The sequence below is a fragment of the Phodopus roborovskii genome, unplaced genomic scaffold (genome assembly GCF_943737965.1).
Source record: "Phodopus roborovskii unplaced genomic scaffold, PHOROB, whole genome shotgun sequence".
Classification (NCBI taxonomy): domain Eukaryota; kingdom Metazoa; phylum Chordata; class Mammalia; order Rodentia; family Cricetidae; genus Phodopus; species Phodopus roborovskii.
This window is the reverse complement of record NW_026126524.1, coordinates 984,624-1,000,016: the sequence shown is the minus strand read 5'-3', so window position 1 is coordinate 1,000,016 and position 15,393 is coordinate 984,624.

Genomic DNA, 15,393 nt, shown 5'->3' with positions numbered 1-15,393 from the left:
GAACCATGGATCCTACAGGACAACTTTATGTGAACTACAACTCACACAAACGAATTCATAAAAGCCAAATTTACCTTTACAATGCAAACAAATTTTGTCAGTAAAACAATCTGCACATCTTAGTGCACATACATTTAAGACTGCATGTAACATAGAGAAGGGACCCCAGAGATTGTTCCAGACTTACATTTTAAACTTATTATTCAGAGTTACACTACACAACTTGAAAGGAAAATGCATATTACAGTTGATACTTGTGATGCTCCACTGGAAACGTATAGCACAGTTTTACAGAAATGTATAAAGACAGAGAAGAGCATCTGAGGGGTGGAGGACAGGTGCTACTAAGCACCCTTATGATGCACAGACTAGCTATATAAACAAAGAACTTCTAGCCCAATGTTACTTATTCAGGTAGAGGAACATTGCTCAACATAAATTTCATTTCTTAATTTGTGCAATAAGGCAATACTAATAAACCCAAATGGAGTCTGTCTTGCTTTATGTTGCTGAATGGTCAAAGCAGAGATTAAACCTCTGGGGGAAATGTGTATGCCTATAATCCCAGCACTGGGAAGGTTGGGACAGGTTTGTCACTACTTTGAGACTAATCCAGGCTACAGAGTGAGTAACAAGCCAGCCAGGGACATTGCACTCCTTGAGAAGAAAAAAGAAAAAGAAGAAAAAGAGGGGAGAAGGGAGGAGGAAGAAGGGGGAAGGGGAAGAAGGGGAAGGGGAGGAAGAAGGGGGAAGGGGAGGGGAAGAAGGGGAAGGGAGGAAGAAGGGGAAGGGGAAGGGGAGGAAGAAGGGGAAGGGGGAGAGAAGGAGAAGGGGGAGAAGGGGGGTAAGAAAAGAAGAGGAGGGGAGGAAAAACACAAAACAAAGCTAAAACAAAATTAGGCTGGGACAATGGCTATGAGCAAGAGTGCCTGGGGATCAAGCATGAAGGCCTGAGGTTGACTACTGGGCACTCATGTAAAGGTGGGCTCAACATTTGAACCTAGAGCTAGGGTGTTGCAGACACAGGCAGAAAGATTATTGGAGCTTGCTGGCCAGCTAGCTTAATTGTAAAAAATGCTAAGTTGCTTAGCATTGCAGGGTCGGTTTATCAGACCCCATCAAGAGAGTAAGAGCAGGGGACTTTAGCTTTCTTCATGAGGACTAGAAAACTGCTTTCTTGACTTTACCTTTCACCTTAATTCTAAGGATGACACCACATGAAATTTTTGACTCACTTACCACCCCCAAACACAATAGCATGCAATTTCACTCTCCCATTTAAAGCGTGATTTTCACTCTTTGTAATTTTATAGCATCTCTTCAATGTTGAGAAAACCGCTGTGTAAGTCTCTGACCTAGTGCTACTTTGGTCCAATCTGGCTGGCCCATCATACCTGTGTCTCCATCTCCATCATCCGTTGCTTCATTTCCCTTATTTCTGCCTGTGTTTCTGCTTCCCTAAGGCGAATGCTCATCAGCCCATCCTGTAACTCATTTACAGTATTTTCTTGAGTGGATCTTTCCATCTTCCAGAAGTTCGAGCTAATGACGCTAAAGCATAAAACATTGTATTGCAACAAATACTTTAACAAAATAGGAGTTAACTTTTATAGAGCATGTATTTAAGCACTGTCCAAGATCATTTTATTTGTTTGAGAGAAGCTTTGGCTTTGTATTCCTAGCAGGCTTTGGGCTTATGATCATCCTGCCTCACTCAGCCTCATGTGCTAGGATTCCAGACACATCTCCAGGCCCGGCTTAACTCATTCTTTGTTGTAGCTGTTAGGAGGGCTGCATAGCACATGGAGGTTGGAGGACAACCTCCCAGAGTCTGTTCTCTTCCACCTTGTGAGTCCAAGGGACCCAATTCAAATTCTCAGGTTTTGGTCATGAGGCCTTGTAGCAAGTGTCCCCTTCCATTTACTGATGTCACAGGCCCCTCAAAGACTAATTTCAGTTTTTACTAGATGTCTCTTCCTATCCTCAGTTTGGGCCAAGATCACCACTCTGAAACAGCAGTTTTCAAAACTCCAATCTCTTCTTATGTGTTGCTACATTTGTCTTTATCAAATTTCCCTTACAAGTAGACAAATTTGCGGGAATATATCTAAAGGGTCATTTATTTTGTGAGAAGCATTTTCAAAAGAAGTCAGAAATTACAAATATACACTGGTGTCCCCCCTTCAGCTGTTTCACACTTCCCAGCAATGCACCTAATAGCAAAGCACATCTTTGTTTTGCTACATGAACAGAGTTCCTAGCTGTTCTGTAAGATCCACCTGTATGACATAGGTCAGTTTTCATGCAGTGGCAACAGCTAGCACAGACCGACAACTGATCAAAGTGATAGAATGTTCAGTCATAAACAAGCCGCCTGTGTCACACACAGTCCCCACCTCAAGGCTCAGGGACCATTGTGGGAGAGGGATGGAAAGGCTCTAAGAGCCAATGGGGAAGGAAGTCCAGGACAAAACAGTGTCTTCTGGACATGACGGAACCTTCGGACTCATAAACTCTCAGCAGCTCGTGGTTGCCTGAACAAGATCAGGCCAGCCAACATTCCAGCAAGAAGAGGACAGGCTTTGGGCTCCCACCCATAACTAAAGAGCTGGACACAGGAATTAAGCCTCTGGTAAATAAATCATGCTCAAATGGTTGACTCCATACCCATGAGTATATGGGCAGCACTGACTAGAGTAGTGAGTTTAAAAAGAAAAAAAATGAGGATCTAAAGTTGGGAGGGAAGGGGTAAACTGCATATCTGGGATGATTTATGGGAGGGTATGAGGGTCAATATAATCAAAATACATTGTATGAGTTATGACATTCCAAAGGATAAAAAATATATTTAATAAAAATGAAAAAGTTTTGTACTATAGAAGAGGAATAGGTCTTTACAGCTCACTAGGAAAAGGTGAACACTGCAGAAGTTCAAAGCACTAAAAAATATGATCTGGTTTCAATGGGTGGTGGTAGCACACCTTTAATCCCAGCACTCGGAAGGCAGAGGCAAGCAGATCTCCTTGAGTTCAAGGCCACCTGGTCTACAGAGTGAGGAATTCCAGGACAGGGCTCCAAACTACAGAGAAACCTTATCTCAAAAAAAAATTAAATTTAAAAAACAAACAAACAAAAAAAAAAAAAAAAAAACATGATCTGGTTTCCATTTCATCTTTTGCTTTACTTTGAGAATTATATAAAGCAAACCTTAAATGTACTTACAAATTGTAAATGTTCTTAATTGTGACACTAAGCAAGATTTTTTTTTCATTACCTACTGTTGATCACCAGGTATTTCAAATCCACACAAATCTAAGTACTTTGGTTTTAGTTCCTCTTGGAAAAGCACAAGTGTGATGTATTTGCCAGTGTTCTTCTAGATCTCTGACTTGCTGTCGGAGTTCCTTCAAACCCACAATGGCTTCAGCTTCTCTCAGTTTCACAGCGATGAGCTCCTCCTGAAGCCTTGCGATGTTATTCTCATCAGGGAATGAGTTAGTTCTTCTAAAGTCAGGGAAGTTCAGCTTTCTTTAAAACTTGCCACACGCTTTAAAAAGCTAGTTTTGTATGCCTGTGTGTGCATGCACACACATCTGGTGGGAGATTGGAAGATAACCTACAGGGTTAGTTCTCCCTTCAACCACATGGGCCTGGGGACCAAATTCATCTCTATTTGTGTCCTTTTTTGTTTTGTTTTATTTTGGTTTTTGAGACAGGGTTTCTCTGTGGAGCTTTGGAGCCTGTCCTGGAAATTCACTCTGTACACCAGGCTGGCCTGGAACTCACAGACATCCACCTGTCTCTGCCTCCCAAGTGCTGGGATTAAAGTTGTACGCCACTACCGCTCAGCTCTTTATTTATATCCTTAAATATGGAAATTTGTATGAAAGTAACCAGGAAGAACTGGCATTCTTAATTGAAGAAGACATCAGAAGATGAAAAGATCTCCCATGTTCATGGACTGGTAGGATTAACAGCAAAAAAATAGCATCCCCCTACCAAAAACAGCCCAGATTCAATGCACACGCCAGTAAAAATTCCAACACAATTTTTCAAAGAAATTGAAAAACCAATCTTCAAGTTTATATGGAAACAGCAAAAATCCCAGAATAGCTAAAAAGCAATACTGACTAATAAAGTAGTGCTAGATGTATCAACACCCCATTTTTAAGTTATACCAGAGCTGTGGTAACACTCTGACTGAAGAAGAGGAAAACAGCCTAACTCACTGACACAGGAAGGGATTCTTTCAATCAGCAGCCCTAAAAGCCACTGTTACTTTCTGCCTTTAGACAGGGTCTCCTGTATACCAGGCTGTGCTTGAACTGCTGCCTCTACACCCCGAGTGCTGGGAGCTGGGACCTGAAACCAGGACCTCATGCCTCCTAGGCAACCACTCACCAATGACCAACTAGTGACATTTCCTTATCTGCTGATCAGTAACTAACATACAGTTCCTACATGTAAAAACCATGAGGTCTAATTCAGTTCTTCAGCAGGAACTTAACAAGTGTCTAGCATGGCTCCCAATAGGAATGGAAGGATCGGAGATAGTATCTGTGCAGTCTTGCTTACCTTCTCTATATCCAACACCTTATCCTGCATCTCCTTCAGTGCACACTGAGACTCAGCCTCGCTCAGTCTGGCTTGGACCAATTCCTTTTCCAGCTGCAGCACAAACTCTTCACTGTAGGTGGAGCTGCATTTATGCTAAAGGTTAGAGACACATACTGAAATTTTATGGAAACACAAACATAAATACAGGAAAAATAATGAAATCATAGAATGTGGGTATTATGGGCAACTAAAAGCAAAAATTCCATCTACTCAGTATGCCAAATTATTTCCTTTTCCCCAAACAAATGAGTTTAGAGAATGAGGGGGAGGGATGGAAGAGAGAGAGGGAGGGAAGAAGAAGGAAGGGGGGGGAGGAAGGGAGGAAGAGAGGAAGGGAGGAAGAGAGGAAGGGGAGGAAGGGAGGAAGGAAGGAGGGAGGGAGGGGGGGAGGGAGGGAGGGAGGGAGGGAAGGAAGGAAGGAAGGAAGGAAGGAAGGAAGGGAAGGAAAAGCCTAGTCCTGGTGTCTCTAGGGGATGACCGTGTAATGGGTTTTGGTAACAAGCTATTCCACACCTCAATCTGGTTCAGGGTACAAAGCACCTGTCTTTTCTGTCCATCTCTCAAGATACTAAGGATTTGTTCTCATTCTACAGACTATACAGTAACCATTAGCCTCACATGGTCACTGAGTACTGATGTGTGGCCTAATCTTTGCCAAGTCTGTTATAAACAAAAGACACAAACTGGTTTTCAGGGCAAGTCCCTTGCGTTAAATACCCAGCACCAAGGCCAAAAGAATAAAATGAAATAAGCAAATAAAATAACTTGGATGTTTTTTACAGTGATGGCATGTTGAAATATTATTTAAAATTGAGGTAAACAAAAAACATTAACTTCCTCTTTACCCTTTGCAGTATGCACAGTACAGTATCTTAAGACTGTTTATGTAGCTCAGCTAACAGGCTACTGAAGCAAAATACGTTTTTAATGCATTCAAAGTGAAAAAATGGCACACCAAATAAGGTGAAATATCTTAAACACAAGTAACCAAATTGTATTTGCTTTAGAAATGTCAATTTCTTAAAAATATCTGCATGGATTAGCATAAGAAGAGAAAAAAAAGCAGATGCTACACAAAGACAAAATCACCAAGGTAGGGCTTCTTCCTTTCCCTCTTTACTCCCCTGGCATTCACATGCCAATGAGGCCATTTGCAATTTCTCAAAGCCCATTCCATATAAAAGCTGCAATACAAACAGACAGACAGTAATCGCTGAGGGTGTTGATGCATACCCTAATTTTTATGCTCCCATTTTACTCAAATGTCCACCTAGCAATTTAGAGCTACTTCTAAAATGATGTTTTTACTTATTCCCAAGACAAAGTATATAATAGTGCATGTAAATACAAAATTAAATAGTAAGACAGTCTTACAAATGTGACATTTGTAAGCATCTGGAAGAAATAAACAATTACAAAATGCAGAGTAGTTCAAAATAGGTTTCTGTAACAAAAATGCATATTCTGATATCCAGTACACGGCCCCCAAAAATGCTTACAACCAACCATCCTACCCATGTGTCCAAAATGGCTGCAGGTTTTTTGCTGATTTCAGTTTAAATCCATTGGGCACAGCCACAACACATCTATAACTGGTTTCAGTTTAAACCTATGGGACACAGTATACATGCCTATAATTGATTTCAGTTTAAATCTGTCGGGCATAGTGGCACGCATCTATAACTGATTTCAGTTCAAATCTATGGAGCATAGCAGCACACGCCTATAACTGAAGCAGTTGGGAAACTGAGAGAGAATTAGAAACTCAAAGCTAGTTTGGGCTACAGTGAATTCGGGTCACTATGTGCAACTTAGTAAGACTATATATCAAGACAAAAAGTGAAAAGACAAAAAGGAGATACGCTAGCTGGATAAACCACATGTCCAGCATGAATGAGTCTTACATTCAAATCACAGTTCTATCAAAAACTACCTATCGCTTCAATGATTTCCCTTCTAATACCTAAAAAATTACATAAATTCTTTAAAATTAAAATTTATCTTATTTTTAATTATTAGTATGACAAAGAAATGTTAAGAAAACAAATATCACACTGTAGCGACCTCTTATTTGTTAGTTAAAATGAAAGACAAATATATATAAATATAAACATTTAACCTTTAGATTGAAGTGAAAATTATTTTTAGAAAGATTACATTTTAAGTTTACATGTATGTATATATGTATGTATGTATGTATGTCTAAGAATATATGACATGCATGCATGCCTCACAGCCAGAAGAGGACATCATTTTATTTAAAAAAAAAAAAAAAATCCACTAGATAGTCAAGTATGAGAAATTTCTATGTGCTATTGTGTAGCACCATTAATACAGGACTCAGAAACAGATACTGGGGTTCAAGTTTCAAGCTGAAAATCAGAGAAGCAAAGCAGCCAAGCCAGTAGATCAGCCTAAATAGCTGATCCTGTCTCCACAAATCCTCAGGGGTAAAAGCTCTCAGTTCTTGTCCCTTCCTACCTTTTATTCCTTTCTCCACCCACCCACATCAATCCTGTCTCCACCTCCCCTAGTGCTAGGATTAAAGGCATGCGATCCCAGGTGCTGAGATCACCTTTGTGTGAGCTGCTTCTTTTAGGACTGGATCAATTTCATGTAGTCAGTGTGGCCTTGAACTAACAGAGATCCATCTCCCTCTTAATACTGAGCCCTGAGACTAAAGGTGTGCACCACCACTGCCCAAATAGCTAGTATGGCTGCTGGGATTAAAGTTGTGTATCACCACTGCCTGACACGGCTGGCCTTTGCTCTCTGAATCCTCAGACAAGCTTTAATAAATCACAAACAATATACCATCATACTACTGAATATATTCTCTCAAATAAATTATTTAAGAAATTCACAACTTCCAATAATAAACAAGCAAAAGACAACCCTTACACTTTAAAATTTAAGTAAGTATAACATCATTATACCAGTTGCATTAACTATTAAAGAGTATATGAAATATTGAATAAACAAAAGTCTATGAACCTAGAGTGATATAAAAGAGCTTTAGTAAGAGGGTGGGGAGGGACAAAAGAGGTTAAAAGAGGCAAGACAATGAAATAACTAACTTCACACAGATCCATGGATGTCCAAACATTTCAATAAAAGACAATGAACACTGACAGATGGACCCCCACACACACACACAACAGTGGGCTTCACAGCCGTGTCAGTCCCAAATAACACACAGAGAGGCTGTATTAGATATAAAGCTGTTGTCCTGTACTAGTGTTTTTTTTTTTTTAAATTGGCAATCTAAGTATTTCCATGTGGTCTTATCTTACCTGAGAGAGGGTCCGAGTTCTGCTCTCTATATCCTACATTTTGATTCTCTTCCAACCTCTTCCCGAATCCTCCTTGTCTCCTAGTCCTGCCTATCTTGCTTTCCCTATTGGCCAACAGGACTTTATTCATTAACCAATAAGAGAAACCTATTTACAGAATGATATCCCCCATCAACAACACAAAGATGGAAAGTTTTACAAATATGTAAATGCATTAAGCAATTTTTTCTTGATATTATTTTCTAAGTTAAAACTATTATTTACATATTAGTTACACTGGATTAGGGCATTAAGTAACCCATAAATTTAAATGTGACGTATACAGAAGGATATGTGGAGGGTATATGTTACTATGTGAGGATTTTGAGCAGGCCACAGATTTAAGTGTACTTCCTAGAATCCAATCAGCCTAAAGATACCAAGAAACGGCTGTAGTTAGCTGTAGTTATTTGGTACAAATGTATTTCCAATAGACTGCTTAACAATTGCAAAGCTGAAGCCACATCTTTACAAGGGAAGCTACAGTAACCAACCTAAGCCTGTTAACCAAATCTGTTACTGGGCTAGGCATAACTCACTTTCTGATTAAAAAGAGGACAAATTCTACAACGATTTCTTTCATCTAAATATCTAAGTCAATATAGTTATAAAAAGTACAATGACAGCCGGGTGTTGATGGCTCACACCTTTTAATCCTCCCAGTACTCGGGAGGCAGGAGGCGTCGGATCTCTGTGAGTTCAAGGCCAGCCTGGTCTACACTGGAACAGCTAGGGCTGTTACACAGAGAAACCCTGTCTTGAAAAACCAAAATAAAAAGTACAATGATACTCTGGAGAAGAATCAGAAAAATTCAGAATATGAAATAAAACAATTGAGCCCTATTTGCAAAAAGTCACTGTTACTCTTGATACTGGTTACTGTTTCTCCCCTCTTTAGTCATTATAGACAGACAGAGGCCTATTAGCTTCACTGATCAATGCTGACTCAGATGCTCTGGACTTGGATTGGTATAGTTCGTTCTCTCTCTCTCTCTCTCTCTCTCTCTCTCTCTCTCTCTCTCTCTCTCTCTCTCTTGTCTCCCTTCTCACTCTCTCATCCCCCTCTCTGTTTGGTTTAAGTTCAATTTGCTCTCATATACCTATATTCTTAAGGGAAAAATAAATTAGTGATTAAACTTAGTACCTCTCTCATAACCCAAGCATTGTTTTAAATTTCCCTATTAGGCACTATAGTAGACAGAGTATATTCTAGTTTCCTTTCAGATCCCCTCTCGACTCCTATGGAAAAAATATATTAATTTCCAACAATTTGAGAATTTTTCAGGTGTCTCCAGGTGTCATTACTTTAGTGTATTTTGCTTGTTGTCTGATACTGTTTTATAAATGCCCATTGATTCAATATGGCAACAGTACTGTTCAGAGTTCCTATTCTATAATGATGTATCACCTACTGGCCTTACCAATTACTGAGATGGAGTATTTAAAGACTATACCTGTTTTGGGGCTTATGAGATGGCTCACTGGTTAAGAGGACCTGAGTTCAATTCCCAGTAACCACATCTGGAAGTTCACATCTGCCTCTAACAGCAGCTCCAGAAGCCCTCTTCTGGCCTCTGTGAACACTGCACATGTATTCAAACCTACTCACAGTCACAGACAGTACATATAATTAAAAACAAAATTGTAAGGCCTACAACTGTGAGTTTGTTCATATCAACTGTTTCATCAGTTAAGAATCAAAACCCTCTACTGGTAGGAACACTGAATGCTATATATTCCTACATATACTCACTCTTAAGTGAGATCATTACAGTTGCTATTGTGGACAGTCCTGATACCATTTGATTCTTAAATCTACTCTGATACAGATGCTTTAACTTTCCATCCTTAACTTAGTTACTGTTCTGTTGCTGTAAAGAGACACCATGACCAAGGCAATGTATAGAAGAAAGCATTTAATTAGGGGTTGCTAACATACAGAAGAATGCATTTAATTGAGGGTTGCCTACAGTTGTAACATATAGAAGGAAGCATTTAATTGGGGGGTACCTACAGATGAAAAGTGTGACTCCATGGTCATCTTGGAGGGAAGCATGGGGGTGGGTAGGGGCGGGCACAGCTCTGGAGCAGCAGCTGAGAGCTTACCATCAGTCAGCAAGATAGAGATAAAGAGACTGGGCCTGGCTTAGGTTTAAAATCTCAAAGCCCACAACCCTTGCCAATCTTCCTCCCATAAGGCCACACCTCCTAAATACTTTAAAGAATCCACCATTCAAATGTATGAGGTCATTCTCATTCGAACACCACACCAGCATTTCAATTAGCACACTGTGCCTAAACTTGCTCCGTCTTTAACGCCTGAAAATTCTGTGGGCAAGAGTCACTCTCAGCTGTCAAGTCTATTAAGCCTGCTCTTCCAGATTTCTGCAACTGAGCCCACCACACTCATCTTCAAGGGCCAACTGCTGGAGGTCAGACCCCAAGTGTCCCTCAAAGAAAAGGACATGGAGGTTATGAAACCTTTAGGAAATGGGGTGGAGAGGGGGGGTACACTAGGGGTATGTCCTTGAAAGAGACACTCTCTGCTTCTTGGCTTCCTATATCTTGAGTTCTCGTCCTGGTCCAAAGAAACAGGTCCAATTAACTAAGAGGTGAAACCATGACCTAAATAAACTTCCTCCCTGAGAGCTCATTTGGTCCACCTGATCTGTCACACAACCTGAAAGTTATATAGATACACTGTATTCCTAGTCTGTGAACATAAAATCTGTCCTCCTGCACAACAAACAGAATTGCCCTATTCGAATATCATCCTGAAATCACATAAAAGCTTGACAGTGTAATAGTCCCAATAACCACCAATCAGTGAAAATCCAGACACTCAAATTCTTACCTTCTCTATTTCTCAAATGCCTTGGGGGCTATAATCCCACAGCCCTTGGACTGGTGACCTGTTGCTGCTCCTCCTCAGCTCCAGACCCCTCATCTAATCTAAAGGGACACACACACTCCTTATTAAGATACATCCAAGGGCCAGCCTCAAGAGAGTTTCCACCTACTTCCTTCTGATCAACCCTGATCACCCTGCTGCTCCAGCACAAGAACTCTGTGTGCTCCTGTAAGCACATCTTGTTTTTTGTTTTAATTAGCCAGTGTTTGCAGTTGAACTGGAATCAGATGGTTGTGAGCTGCTGTGTGAGCACTGGAATCAAACCTGGGTCCTCTGTAAAGAGCAACAAGTGTTTTAACCACCAAGCCACCTCTCAAGTCCTGCTTGTCAGTCATACTTACCATAGCCACACACGTTTTTGTAAGTTTTTTTCAACAACAGTAAGCTCATTTGTTTCTTATTTAAGGAGTACAGTTTAAAACCCTGAGAAATTTTTATAAACAACGGTACTATTACTAACAATGAAAATACACTCGATACCACTGAACCACACTTACTTAAATGGTAAATTACATGTTATATTTTATCACAATAAAAAAATCATAAAAATATAAATAAAAGTAAATGGATATGCTAACTAAAAAAAACTAGACATGTCTATCTTACAATTCCACTTACAGAAAATCCTAGGAAAGTCCCAAGTATTCAGGCACAGGTTGCTAGGTTGAGGATAGAGAATTAACTGTACCACAAGGACATTATGAAAGTGATAGAAATTGCCATTTTTATTGTGGTAGTTACACAATCCCTCTACATTTAAAACACATCCAATTACATACTTAAATTTCACAAATTATGTGGGGGGGGGGGGGGAATGACTTTAAATGGTCCAGCTCTACTTAAATTATTTCTGAAACCAAACAAAAGTACATTGACTATCAGAGGTCACTATTAGCAAAATAGGACTAAAGCCTAGTTCCGTATATAAAACCTAAAGGTCTTTATATCACATAAAATGCAAGAATGGCAGGAGTAGAAAGTGGTAGTAAAAAGCTGCATTAAAAATTCACTATCTCCAGCTGGAATATGGATTTTAAACACTAACTGTGAGAGTTCAAACACTCAAAAAGTTGTATTTAAGGGAACACTATAACCAAAATATGTAGCAAAACACTGTACTCACCTCCGTCACTAACATGTCTACTACTCTGTAATTCACTTTTGTTGAAATTGAAACAGTAAGACTCTGATTCTGTCAATTCAAATCTTTACACTTTTGTCATACATGGCATTGATAACATACATAAATATCTGATTTAATTCGAAGGGTAGGGCTATCAATTTTTTGAAATAATCTTTCACTTTCTTGTAAATAGAAATTAAATGTTCGTAATATTTAACATAGAATTAATATTGGTTTATCATCTAAAACACTGGCTCCATTTTTTTTAAATAATTCAAGTACAAAGTTCTTGAACATACTATACATATGGACAGCCTAATATGAAGCACTGAGCACAGTATCAGCGACAAAGTTCTTCAATACCTTCATGCAGGAAAATTAGTAGTCTCTTGATATATTTAATCATTTACTTTACTATTTTCATCTCAATTTCTGTCTTGACTGGAAAAAGGTCCATTAATAACTTATCAAATAACTTATGGAAATGCACTATAACTACAGAATATATTCACCAATATCTACAGAAATAACATTTTTCTGTCTTGACACAATTAGCTTTTACTAAGCCATAAAATGGATTTCTTAGAATTCTTAGTGAAGCATAAGCAAGGCCACATTATCAAACCTAACATTCACTTACATTGCTTTCTGTGAGAAATGCATGTTTCTACATTAAAGCTGCTGTATTTCTCATTTTCTGAAAATGCATTTTCTACTATTTCCACAACCATTCTGTAAGGCATTTTAATATCTGAGATAATACGACTTGAACTTGGATGTTCACTCAAGGCTAAGCTACTACATTTCACTCATTTTGCACACCCTCCTAGTTTCACATCCATGACCTACAATTTACTACACCCTCACAGGTTTCAGCTATTAACTGTCTTCTATGTCTTGTAGCTTAACTGTGTCAAAGCTGCAGCTGATGCTAATGCAAGCAAGGTAACGTACTTTCCTTCCAAACAGAGACACTGCACTGACAAATCATGCCCTTTTCACTATTAAGAACTATTTTTCTTAACAACTATTCTTGAACAAACTATTGCGGTCATTTCAGTAATACTTTAACATATTCATTTTTCTTAACTAATAGAAAAAAATACATTATTTCCGGTTTCATTGCTCTTTTCCTTTCTAGTCTTCTCACTCTTGAATACAGATAATGATGTTTCTTAATTTTGTTGAATAACAGTAATGCCCATTCATACACCACCATTGCCCAGCAGTAATTTATATTATTGAAGAATTAAGAATTACTCCCCCCTGCTGGGGACTGGTAACTCACGCCTTTAATCCCAGCACTAGCGAAGCAGAGGGCAGGCAGATCTCTGTGTGTTTGAGACCAGTCTGATCTACAGATCAAGTTCCAGGACAGGTTCCAAAACTACACAGAGAAATGGTGTCTCGAAAAACCAAAAAAAAAAAAAAAAAAAAAAAAAAAAAAAAAAAAAAATTTACTCCCCCTATTTGACAACTTTCCCTCCTCTTCAAGTAAACGAAAGCATGTACTTTAACTCATAATTCAATGTTGTGATATTTCTATGTCTAAGCTAGAATATTTCACAAAATATAAGCTGTCAACACCATGAGCGTTTTAAACACACATTCTAAATGCTGAGTAATAGCCGCTTTATAGTGATCAAGAATTACTTGCTGTCAGGATTACCTATGAAAGAGGTATCTAAAAATCTAAACAGCAGCTGCATATGGCTTGTTTTCTATGACTTAGGATATAACATAAAAGAAAATATTATCTATTTCTAACAAAGCCACAAACAAAAAAGAAAGAACAGGAATCTCTGTGGCCACAAAGAACTCTTGAGTTTCAGAGTACACGGGGAGGTTTTAACAGTTCTCCTAAAGCTGTGCCTCACACATGTGGCCTAAGGGAGGTGAAGAGGGCTCCGACTCCTTACTCCCGTGATGCCGGTGCCGGAGCTCCCTGATGGTGCTTTCAGCCTGCTCCAGCTTAGCGCTGGCCTCATCACTCTGCTGTCTGATGGTGGCCAACTCCGTCTTATGAGGTAGTTTTCCTCAGCCTCCTGGGCTCTTGTCACTTGTCCCTTAGGACATAATTTTTTGTGTGTGTATAAAGCAATTTAGAATAGATTTAAGAAAGACTGCCTTGTGAAGTTTGGTTACTTCTTGACATGTTTAAAAACAAAAAACACCTCTAGAGAACAGAATAGCCTAAGTAATTATTAACTAGGAGCTTGTTATTTTGCTCTAGCAAATCTGAGGAAACTAAATGAAATTTTCATGTGACAGTCTTAAGAACAATTCTTTTAGTCGATAAAAAAAAATGTGATTCATGCAATATTACTGAGTTGTACATGCAGGGCTAAAATGTTCAATGAACAGTGGTTAATGTCACAGAATCCACTGTTTGCCATTTGAAATAAATACTTTAAAAATAAGGTTAGCTTTAAAACGTGCAGGGATAGGCATCCAATTAATGGTAATACATTTATCAAAACATTAAGTATACATCCATATGCCAGCCCAAAGAATTATTTCTAAGAAAATGCATGTAAAATTGCATGCATTAAGTATGAATTTCTAAGTTTAGGATTTCCTTTAGTGGTTAGTGAAAACAAAAAAAAAAAAAAAAAAAAAAAGATAAACTATACCTGTATCAATCTATCTGCCAAGGAAGCACTTTCCTACAAAAGGAAAAATTTAGATAGAAATATAAAAGACAGAAAATCAAAGTGATAAAATTAGGAATAAGAGGAAGCATCCACACCCAAATTCCATCTACATTTCATCGCCATTGAAAATGGACATTTAACTTAAAACTCTTTTAATAAGTGTTTTTTATTTCTAACTTTTAAAAAACAAATATCAAAATAGGGGCAAATTACAGATAATCATGTCTCTTAGAGATATATCTTTCATTACTTGGGACAAACAAGTATTTTCTTCTTGAAAATATACCTTTAAATCTTTATTTCAGTCAAGTCATATCATCAAACCACTTCCACAAAGGGAGGGAAGAGATCTGAGTCAGCAATATACCACTCATAAAACGCAGCAGTAACTGGATACAACATGAGCATCCAAGAGAAAAGGCAAGAAAGATAATAACAGAAACTCCTAAGTTCAACTTAAATTCTTAACATATTTCAGGATGTACACTTTTGGTTCAAGAATTCAACTAAGACTTCAGTACTTAGATAATTCTAAATGCAAAAAAAAAAAAGAAGAAGAAGAAGAAGAAAGAAGAAGAAAGAAGAAGAAGAAGAGGAGGAGGAGGAAGAGGAGGAGGAGGAGAAGAAGAAGAGGGCCCTATGCCAGTGAAAAACAGGTTATTTTTCGGTCTAGACACAAAACCAAACTATATCTTCCTAGATCTTCTTTATGACTCTGAAGCCTCCCCATGAAATAATACTTTCCCTGTGAAAATA